Source organism: Monodon monoceros, unplaced genomic scaffold (assembly GCF_005190385.1).
Source record: "Monodon monoceros isolate NGI ecotype Baffin Bay Population unplaced genomic scaffold, NGI_Narwhal_1 Super_Scaffold_6, whole genome shotgun sequence".
NCBI classification, from domain to species: Eukaryota; Metazoa; Chordata; class Mammalia; order Artiodactyla; family Monodontidae; genus Monodon; species Monodon monoceros.
In genome coordinates, this window is record NW_021703783.1 from 55,180,792 (window position 1) to 55,190,617 (window position 9,826).

Genomic DNA, 9,826 nt, shown 5'->3' on the forward strand with positions numbered 1-9,826 from the left:
TTTCTCTGGTAAGCACCATGATTTTGACTTTGAAAGGTGAGTTTTGTTTCTTAAATCTACTCTTTGTAGGGAATTGCACAAAATAGAAGGTAGCTCCTTCCATGGAGCAAAGAAGCAATAAGATTTTTTTCAGCATTCTCTAGAGGCATCTCTGTAATAAGCAGGATTTGTTGATTCGATAGGTGGGTATAAAAAACCAGTAGCGGTGCTCGCTTCGGCAGCACATATACTAAAATTGGAACGATACAGAGAAGATTAGCATGGCCCCTGCGCAAGGATGACACGCAAATTCGTGAAGCGTTCCATATTTTTAAGCAGGATTCCTAAGCACAAACCAACTCCTGCCTTTCCTACTCACCCGAGGAAACAGCCATCAGAGATCATTTTGACTAAGTCAAATTTCACTCCTATGGAAGGTGTATTGCCTCGGTCCCCCTGTTGGCAGGGGACTGTCGTTGATTTAAGCCTGTCCCTGGTGAGGGACAGTAAGGTCGTTTCCTGTTGTTGTTTTTTTGTTTTTTTTTTAACTATTATTAAAATGTCTGCAGCCACCATCAAAAAAAAAAAAAAAACCAGTAGCGTCTGGGACTTGGAAATTTAGTGTCCAAAGAATACTAAAGAATTACATTACCATTTACAGTAGGGAAAAGAAGGAACTGATTTGAAAGTCTGATTCACAGCTATATATTTTAGAGATAATCTGTGGGACTAACACACAAAAGTTTTTCAAAGATATCTTAAATATTTCTTTGGCGGGAAAGGAAAGAACCGGAAATTGTTATAAGATTTATTAAACTGTCAACAGTTCTGAAAGGAAAGAATTTGACCAAGAAACATTTTTCTCCCTTGGACACCTCTTTAAAACAACAACGATGATCTGTTTGGGGTTAGGAAGTACTGTGAAAATTCACAGGGAAAAAAAATCAAGGAGAGAAAATTACCTTTTATCTGTTACTAAGCTGACATTAGTTTACTATCCTCATTTTTTGAAAAAATTCACAATTTATTATAGTCAGATGAACTTCTTTGATTGTTATTACTTTCAAGAGGTGATTCTCCAAGGTGATTCTCTTAACTCCATTACTGAAAGTTAGGGGAAGACAGAATTTAATAACTCACTATGTGAGGTCAAAAAAACTGATCCCAACCTAAATTTTTATCGTACTGTAAGGATTTTTGATGAAAAAATTTTAAATTAAATTAGTGAGCTTCCAACAAACATAATGAAATTATTTTGTCTTCACCTTAATATTTATAGATCCTTGATGATTACCAGACTTTAACTTGTATAACTCCCTGTAAATTAAATACAGTGTATTAAAAGGGATGATGTAGGTATTTTTAAATAAAATAAACACATTTTCAAAAAGCTACGTGGTAAGGTGTATTTTAGAGATATCTGCAAAGGGAACACTAGAAGTAGTCATATTGGAAACTGTAAATGGAATGGAGATGATGGGGGCAAAGAGGAGATATAGCAGTGTTGGGGGAGGGCCATGGCCTTTGGCCATAAACTGCTTGGCATTTGAAACATGGCCCTGGCTCTGGCTACCTTTAGCAAGTTACTCTATAAACTTCAGTTTCTTCCTACTTCTTAGAACTGTTTTGAGGATTGTGCGGGAGGAGGAAATTTTCCTCTACCCTTCTAGGTTCTCCTGGCTGGTCTAAGAATTAAATTGACATGAGACAGATTAACAGGAGAAAATTAAACGGAAGTTTAATAACACATATACATGGAAGAGACCCAGGAAAACTGAATAACTCACCAAAATGGCTGAAACCTTCACTTTAAATATCACCTTCAGCTAAAGACAACAGAGGATGTTGGGAGTAGTGATTTGGAACTTCAGAGGGGAGGAAAGCAATTGACATGAAGATAGAAAAGCAAATGTTTGGTAAATAAATGTTTGCTGGGCCCTGCAGAGACAGTGGGACACAGAGAGGAATTTTAACAAGCAGGCTTTGCTATACTCCTCCTTGTCTACTATACCTAGTTCATACTACAGTGAACTATGGTGACACCTCCCTTTCTGGAATGGTCCTCCATTTAAATTCCTTAGGCAGCTAAGGGGGAAGTAAAAAGCAAGACTTCCTGACTCTTCTGTTCCTTAAAAATAATCAATTTAGGGCTTCCCTGGTGGCGCAGTGGTTGGGAGTCTGCCTGCCAATGCAGGGGACACGGGTTCGTGCCCCGGTCCAGGAAGATCCCACATGCCACGGAGCGGCTGGGCCTGTGAACCATGGCCACTGAGCCTGCACATCCGGAGCCTGTGCTCCGCAACGGTAGAGGCCACAACAGTGAGAGGCCCGCGTACTGCTAAAAAAAAAAAAAAAAAAAAAAAAGTCAACTTAATTGAAACCTCAGGCCAAAGAGACACATTTTGGGGTGGCAAATTTTGCTCCCTCACAGGGTTAAATAAGATTGCATATGTTATATGCCTTACATAACATATATAACTATATATGTGCTACATACCACCACAGTACCAGGTGCACAAAAGATAGTAAACATGAATGCTCTGTCCCCTAGACTGAAGGAGTGAGGTAGGAGAAGGAAGCAGTGAAGGGACAGTGAAGGATGCAAGTGGATGATGAGCTAACCTGGGACAACAGAGATGCTGTGGTGTGCTGCTGGAGCCCCACTTCCTACGGCCACCAACAGGGTTGCCTGCTGACAGGTCACAGCAGAGTCCCTTTCAGGGACTGGCCTGAATAGAGGTGTCTCTCCCAAAGCCATACCCCGTCCCGGAGGCAGCTGCCTTCAATGGCTGGAGGAAAAGGCATCCAAAGGCTCAACTCAGGACATCCATAAAGTGCCGTCCCAGCTTCAGAGTGCCGGATGGGATCCACTGGGACTTCTGCTGCAAATGCAGCACAGATCAACTTCTCCCACTGCCCAGTACAGCTTCCCTCCTCCCTTTACAGGTGCTGTTCCTGCGAACACTCCCAAATAAATCTCCCGCCTGCAAATTTCCATCTCAGAGTCTATCTCCCTAGGATAAACGGTAATATAAGTGGGGGAGAGGGTGGATTAGTTCAACGTGAAGAAGCAGGGATTTTCTGGGATTATGAATGATTAATATTATAATTATGCTAGATCATTCGCATAGTTTTTCTCTTCAACTACATGTGTGATTATCCCCATTTGACAGATTAAGAGAGGTTAAGTGATTTGCCTAATATCACAGAGCCACCAATTAACTGAAAAACTTTCAGCCCAAGTTTATCCATCACTGAAGTCTGGACTCTTTCTACTGCATCATGCTGTCCCCCAACCACATCACTTTATTTATTTATTTTTTTAATATCTTTGTTGGAGTATAATTGCTTTACAATGTTGTGTTAGTTTCTGCTGTACAACAAAGTGCATCAGCTATACATATACATACATCCCCATATCCCCTCCCTCTTGCGTCTCCCTCCCACCCTCCCTATCCCACCCCTCTAGGTGGTCACAAAGCACCGAGCTGATCTCCCTGTGCTATGCGGCTGCTTCCCACTAGCTATTTTACATTTGGTAGTGTATATATGTCCATGCCACTCTCTCACTTCGTCCCAGCTTCCCCTTTCCCCCGCCATGTCCTCAAGTCCAGTCTCTACATCTGCATCTTTATTCCTGCCCTACCACTAGGTTCATCAGTACCGTTTTTTTAGATTCCATATACGTGCGTTAGCATACGGTATTTGCTTTTCTCTTTCTGACTTACTTCACTCTGTATGACAGACTCTAGGTCCATACATCTCATTACAAATAACTCAATTTTGTTCCTTTTTGTGGCTGAATAATATGCCATTGTATATATGTGCTACATCTTCTTTATCCATTCGTCTGTCGATGGACACTTAGGTTGCTTCCATGTCCTGGCTATTGTAAATAGGGCTGCAATGAACATTGGGGTTTATGTATCTTTTTGAACTATGGTTTTCTCAGGGTATATGCCCAGGAGTGGGATTGCTGGGTCATATGGTAGTTCTATTTTTAGTTTTTTAAGGAACCTCCATACTGCTCTCCATAGTGGCTATATCCGTTTACATTCCCACCAACAGTGCAAGAGGGTTCCCTTTTCTCCAGCCACATCACTCTAAATGAGAGGTGTGTGAGATGCAGTAAGAAGGGTTGAAGGCACAGTGGTTCAGATCAATTTCCCATTCACAAATCCCAACTTTTGTTAACATGGCTCAGCCTCTGTTTTCAATTTCTTGTGCCCTGAGCTTTTGGGTTTTCCTTTAAGGCTGTTTCTCAACCCCAAAAGGCCAGATATTTAGTATATGAATTTTCTCTGTGTGTGTTTCTGTCTTTTTGTCCAAACATCCTATTTTAAAGGAACATCCTATTTTAACATCCTTTAACCTACAATTAAAAGTTAAAATAAAAGAACATGCACTTTAGAGTCTGAGAACTGAATTTTAATCCCAGCTCTGTTATTTACTCGCTATGCAACTCAGAAGAATGGATTCACCTCTTGTAGCCTCTTTTTTATCATCTGTGTACGGGAGTAATAATAGCCATCTCATATGGTTGTCGTGAGGTTCCCATGAGATAACCCACATTAAGCACATAGCACAGTGGGCATTCTATATATCCTCAATCCAACAATCTCACTCTTTTCTAAAAAACTCCCTGATGATTCTGCACAGTCAGGAAGTGAATAATTTGCCTTCCCAGACTGTGTCACATCTCCTTTACAATATACCTATTCTGACTCACAATACACATACACATTCCAGAAGCGATATCTAGCCTCTCTAGGTCTTTATCATCATGCCTCTTACCCGGGTGCTAGACATAATGTAAAACCCATCTTGAATGGTTAGAACATCTAAGTCACACTCTCTTTTCCTGGGAAGATGAGGGCTCCTCACTTCCCCTTTGTTCAGCCCTGACGCTCAGGACAAAGCATCCCATCACACCCAAAGGATCTGGGTCTTCTGAGGAACAGAAATTATTCCTGCTCAGAAAAATAGGCTGGATTCTCCTGAATTAAATATTTAGAATCCCATATTGAGACTTAAACCCACAAACTCTGATTTCCAGCAAGGGACACACCCCCTCAATCACAATCACTGTTTGGGTAGGGAAATGTTTGCCACATTTTATTTTGGAATTTGAAATACAATAATTAATATCTATTTAACACTTACTATGTGCCAGACACTCTGCTAAGTGTTTTTCTGCATTGTGTTATTAAGCCTCATGAGAAACCTAGTTAGTTATTATAATAATCCCAATTTTATAAAAGAAGGAAAACAGTGTCAAAGAAAGTATCCTTCCCCCTGATTCTAGGAGGAATGGAAAGCTGGGGCCACCCTAGTTATCAACTCAACCAGATTGAACAGGGAGCTGAAGGACATAAGAACTAGAGAGAACCACCAATAAGAATAAGCTTATAAGAAGAGGAAGGAGAAAAAAAGAAACCTTTTCATATTGTGAAAGGAAAATCCAAATGGAGCTGGTATTACTAAGAGAGCTCTCTAAAAGGGAACCTGGAGGCCATAGAGGAAGTGTGACTTATGCACATCTCAGCCTGGATGGAATCTGAATTTTTGAGCACTTATCGTCCTAACGAAGACATCCAGAACATCAGCCAGAAACTCAAGATACTTATCAGACCCTCACCCTAAAATAACTTGTGACAGCCTATCTATTATCAGACCCTTTACCTAAAACAACTCATAACAGCCTATCCCTTAAGGAGAAGTATTTCCTTTCTTGTGTCAGGGTACAGCCTTGTGGCGTTTGCCTTTATAAGCTCCTGACTCTTTCTCTTCCCCGGAACATTCTTTCAGTTTTATCCAAATCCGTGTCTCCCAAATCGCAATTCTTAAGACCCCAAATAAAGCTCTTTGTTCTTTGCAGCCTCTATATCGATTATTGTTCAACAGTGCTTATATACATCAGCTTATATTTGCACTTTTCAACTTTCAAGTATTGATTTTACTATGGAGATACTTTCTAGGAAAGTAACTGAGTTTCCCCAAATTCCAGTTCTGTTTTTAGGTAGAAGAAGAAAATGGAGAGAGCTATCCATTTAGTCAATCGGGATGTTTGATTTTGTTAAAAACAAAAACAAAACAAAAAACCTCTGAAGACAAAGCAGAGGCAGGAAGCTAACTTAAAGTGACACAGCAAGGAATTCACTAGGCCAAGATTAAAGGCCAAAGTGCTGAAACCAGATAGTCTGCCTAATTCACCAAGCTTGATCTTTTTAAATAAATTTACTCTGCTGGGATGTTATTCCTTTCTCTCTCTAGGGCTTCTACTGAGTATTGACTAGATTTTTCCTGGGTCAAGTGAAGTCATTTGCTTGAATTGGTCACCCCTATTTACTAAAAATCAGACAATTTATATGTTTCACCAAGTTTGATATCTTAAGTCAAATTATGAACAAGTAAAGCTAATTTAATTGAAGAAAATGAGATCTTGCATTCTTTGATTGCAAGACTGCATGATTGCAAGATTTGCATGATTCAGTGAAGTTGAGTTGTTCATTATCTCACTTTCTCTCCCAACCCAAAGCATTGCATTGAGGTCATTTATCCAAGCCACTTTAAAATCAATTGTTAGGCTTTTTAACATCTTTATTGGAGTATAACTGCTTTACAATGGTGTGTTAGTTTCTGCTTTATAACAAAGTGAATCAGCTATACATATACATATATCCCCATATCTCTTCCCTCTTGCGTCTCCCTCCCTCCCACCCTCCCTATCCCACCCCAGGCATTTTGCATATACAGTAAGCTTAGCCTCTACTCTGTGACATAAGGGAGTCAGGAATATCTTTAGCCCCAATTTCCCAGAGCTGGGAGAAGCCCAGTGTTCCTCCTCTAGTAGAGCAATGCAGTGAAAAGCTAGTCGCTTCCTCTGTACCCTTGCAGGGTTGTCAGGCTTCAACAGATGCACAGTCATAGCAGCATGGTGTTGGTGATGGATTCACCTTCGCAAGCAGACAAGAAATTCAGTAATGTCCACATTCTCCCTGGTGACTCTTCTACTTTACAGCCCAAAATTAGAAGCAGGCTTTCTCCATGTGGTTCAAGGTTACAGGGGCAATACTGGAGATTCTTAAACTAGCAGTTTAGTGATACAGAGGCAGCACTATGCCCCTGTCCCTTAATTTTGTCTTACAAAATGGGAATCTTGATTTTTCCCAACTAAAATATCTTCCAAGGGGATAGTGATCTGACTGTGACATCAGTCACTCCCATTGAGCAGAAAGGCTATCTTAGAAGTGCTAAGGCTGGTTGCGGTCTCTTTTCTATCTGCCATTACTCTTCCTCAACACTTCTTTCTCAGTTTAACCTGCAAAGACACTATAAGCCCTTCACTGGAAAGGGATATGCTTTATTTGTTCTGCCATGTTGGAAATTTTGCATTGATTAAGTCACACGCTTTCAACCTCTCACCCTTATAAACAGCACCGTTAATGTGCAGCACAGTTCGCTGGCATTGATAGTTAAGTCTGTGTTCATAGTCTAGATGCTAATACCTAGAGGGAAGATAATTGTCCCTTATGAGGGTCAAGAATATGGTCTTGGACTTGTTAACATGCTGTTATAACTATTTGAGCTAGCCAGGAAAAGATATTTCTTATCCAATTAAAGACTATTTTAGTACCTATGTACTATATGTATGGCACAGTGATTTTTAAAAAAATATATAGCCCCGGTGTTTTTGTGTCTTGTCTTTACTTTCCCCATCCTAGATTTACTGCTTTAGAAAGAACCTAGTCCTGGGTCAGCAAACATTTTCTGAGAAAGTCAGATAGTAAGTATTTTAGGCAAGGACCATACAGTCCCTCTGTCACCACTACTCACTCTGCCATTGTAACGTGAAAGCAGTCGTGATCAATATGTAAACAAATGAATGTGTCTGTGTCTCAATAAAACTTTATTTACCAAAACAGGTGACAGGCCAGATGTAGCCATAGTTTGATGATCATGATCTAAACCAAAAGGTTGATGAGGGCAAGAAATGATCTCTTCTTGTGTCCCTAGCACCTAGCACACTGTGGATATTCAAATCTGTTAACTAAATGAATAAAAACAAATTTCAAAGGACCAAGAAACTATCCTAGATCAATCGTAATAGCAAATGTATAGTGTTTCACACCTGTCAGTGTGGAACAAAGTAACCTGTCAGTAGAGAAACATTTGCTGAATAACTGAAACTCCATTTTATTTCGCACCCATGATTAATCTCTTTTATTCTTTTTTTTTTTTTTTTTTTTTTTTTTGCGATACGCGGGCCTCTCACTGTTGTGGCCTCTCCTGTTGTGGAGCACAGGCTCCGGATGCGCAGGCCCAGCGGCCATGGCTCACGGGCCCAGCCGCTCCACGGCATGTGGGATCTTCCCGGACCGGGGCACGAACCCGTGTCCCCTGCATCAGCAGGCGGACTCTCAACCATTGCGCCACCAGGGAAGCCCTGTCTTTTATTCTTGACTTATGCACTGGATTATCTTTTGGGAATTTATTCTTGGTTCAAAACATCATTAAAAGATGCATTAGGGCTTCCCTGGTGGCGCAGTGGTTAAGAATCTGCCTGCCAGTGCAGCAGACATGGGTTCGAGCCCTGGTCTGGGAAGATCCCACGTGCCACAGAGCAACTAAGCCTGTGTGCCACAACTACTGAGCCCGTGCGCCTAGAGCCCGAGCTCCGCAACAAGAGAAGCCAACGCAATGAGAAGCCCACGCACCACAACGAAGAGTAGCGCCCGCTTGCCAGAACTAGAGAAAGCCTGTGCACAGCAACTAAGACCCAACGCAGCCAAAAATAAGTAAAAATAATAAATTAATTTTTTAAAAAAAGATGCATTAAACGTGGTCTGTGGCCTTGCATATATTTGCTCCTTTAAAAAGTGCTCCAAGTAGGCTTCCCTGGTGGCGCAGGGGTTGAGAGTCCGCCTGCCGATGCAGAGGATGCGGGTTGGTGCCCCGGTCCGGGAAGATCCCACATGCCGCAGAGCAGCTGGGCCCGTGAGCCATGGCCGCTGAGCCCGCGCGTCCGGAGCTCCGCAACGGGAGAGGCCACAACAGTGAGAGGCCCACCTACCACAAAAAAAAAAAAAAGTGCTCCAAGTAGAAACAGACAAATTGAAGAGCTGCTTCTTTTTCGTGTGTTCCCATTCACATGTTGTTTTAATTTTTCAGCTTCATCAGGCAGGTAGGCTGCCATCTGGTTGATTCTTGACAGTTCTCAGTGGTTTTAGCTAAAACTTTGGCAGTTGATTTTTTTTTTTTTTTTTGTAATGAAGGCAGCCAATGTTTTGACAAAATTCAACCCTCTGTCCCTAGAGAAATTATTCAGTTTTTAAAACTTGTTTTCAGACCAACTTTTCCCAGAAAGGCTTCATATCTTCCTTCTCTTTCAGGAATTCTCTCTTTTTGCAGTCAACTGTCACAGTTGATAGCTTACTGGCTATAAAAAGAGTTTTTAACTTTCAGTACAAAATAAACAAGGTGACATTGCAAATAAGTCTTATGAATCAATAAGCATACTATTTTTTAAGGCATTTGCACAATATTCCCTATCATAAGATGCTCAGGTGGCAAAATAAAGGAAATTAGAATTATAATCACCCAAAATAAATGATTTGTCCTCTGGTTAAATAGAGAAATGTCAGTATTAAGGTTTGTAACAAAAATTCATCATAAGAAGAGACCTGTATAGTTTCTTTTTTTTCTGCTTAGCTTTTTTTTTTAATGTTTTTCTTCAAGCTCTATTGAGTTAGGGTTAACAAATAAAAATTGCATGTTTTTAAGGTCTACAACATGATAATTTGATATACATATACACTGTGAAATGACTACCACTATCAAGCTAATT

The 9,826-nt window shown here is 40.7% G+C and overlaps 1 non-coding gene across 1 annotated transcript; it reads left to right on the top strand.

Moving 5' to 3' along the window:
- Positions 1-205: 205 nt before the first annotated feature.
- On the top strand, positions 206-312 carry LOC114886264. The gene has a single exon (XR_003791272.1). It is a non-coding gene; the product is annotated as a U6 spliceosomal RNA (small nuclear RNA).
- The last annotated feature ends 9,514 nt before the right edge of the window (positions 313-9,826 follow it).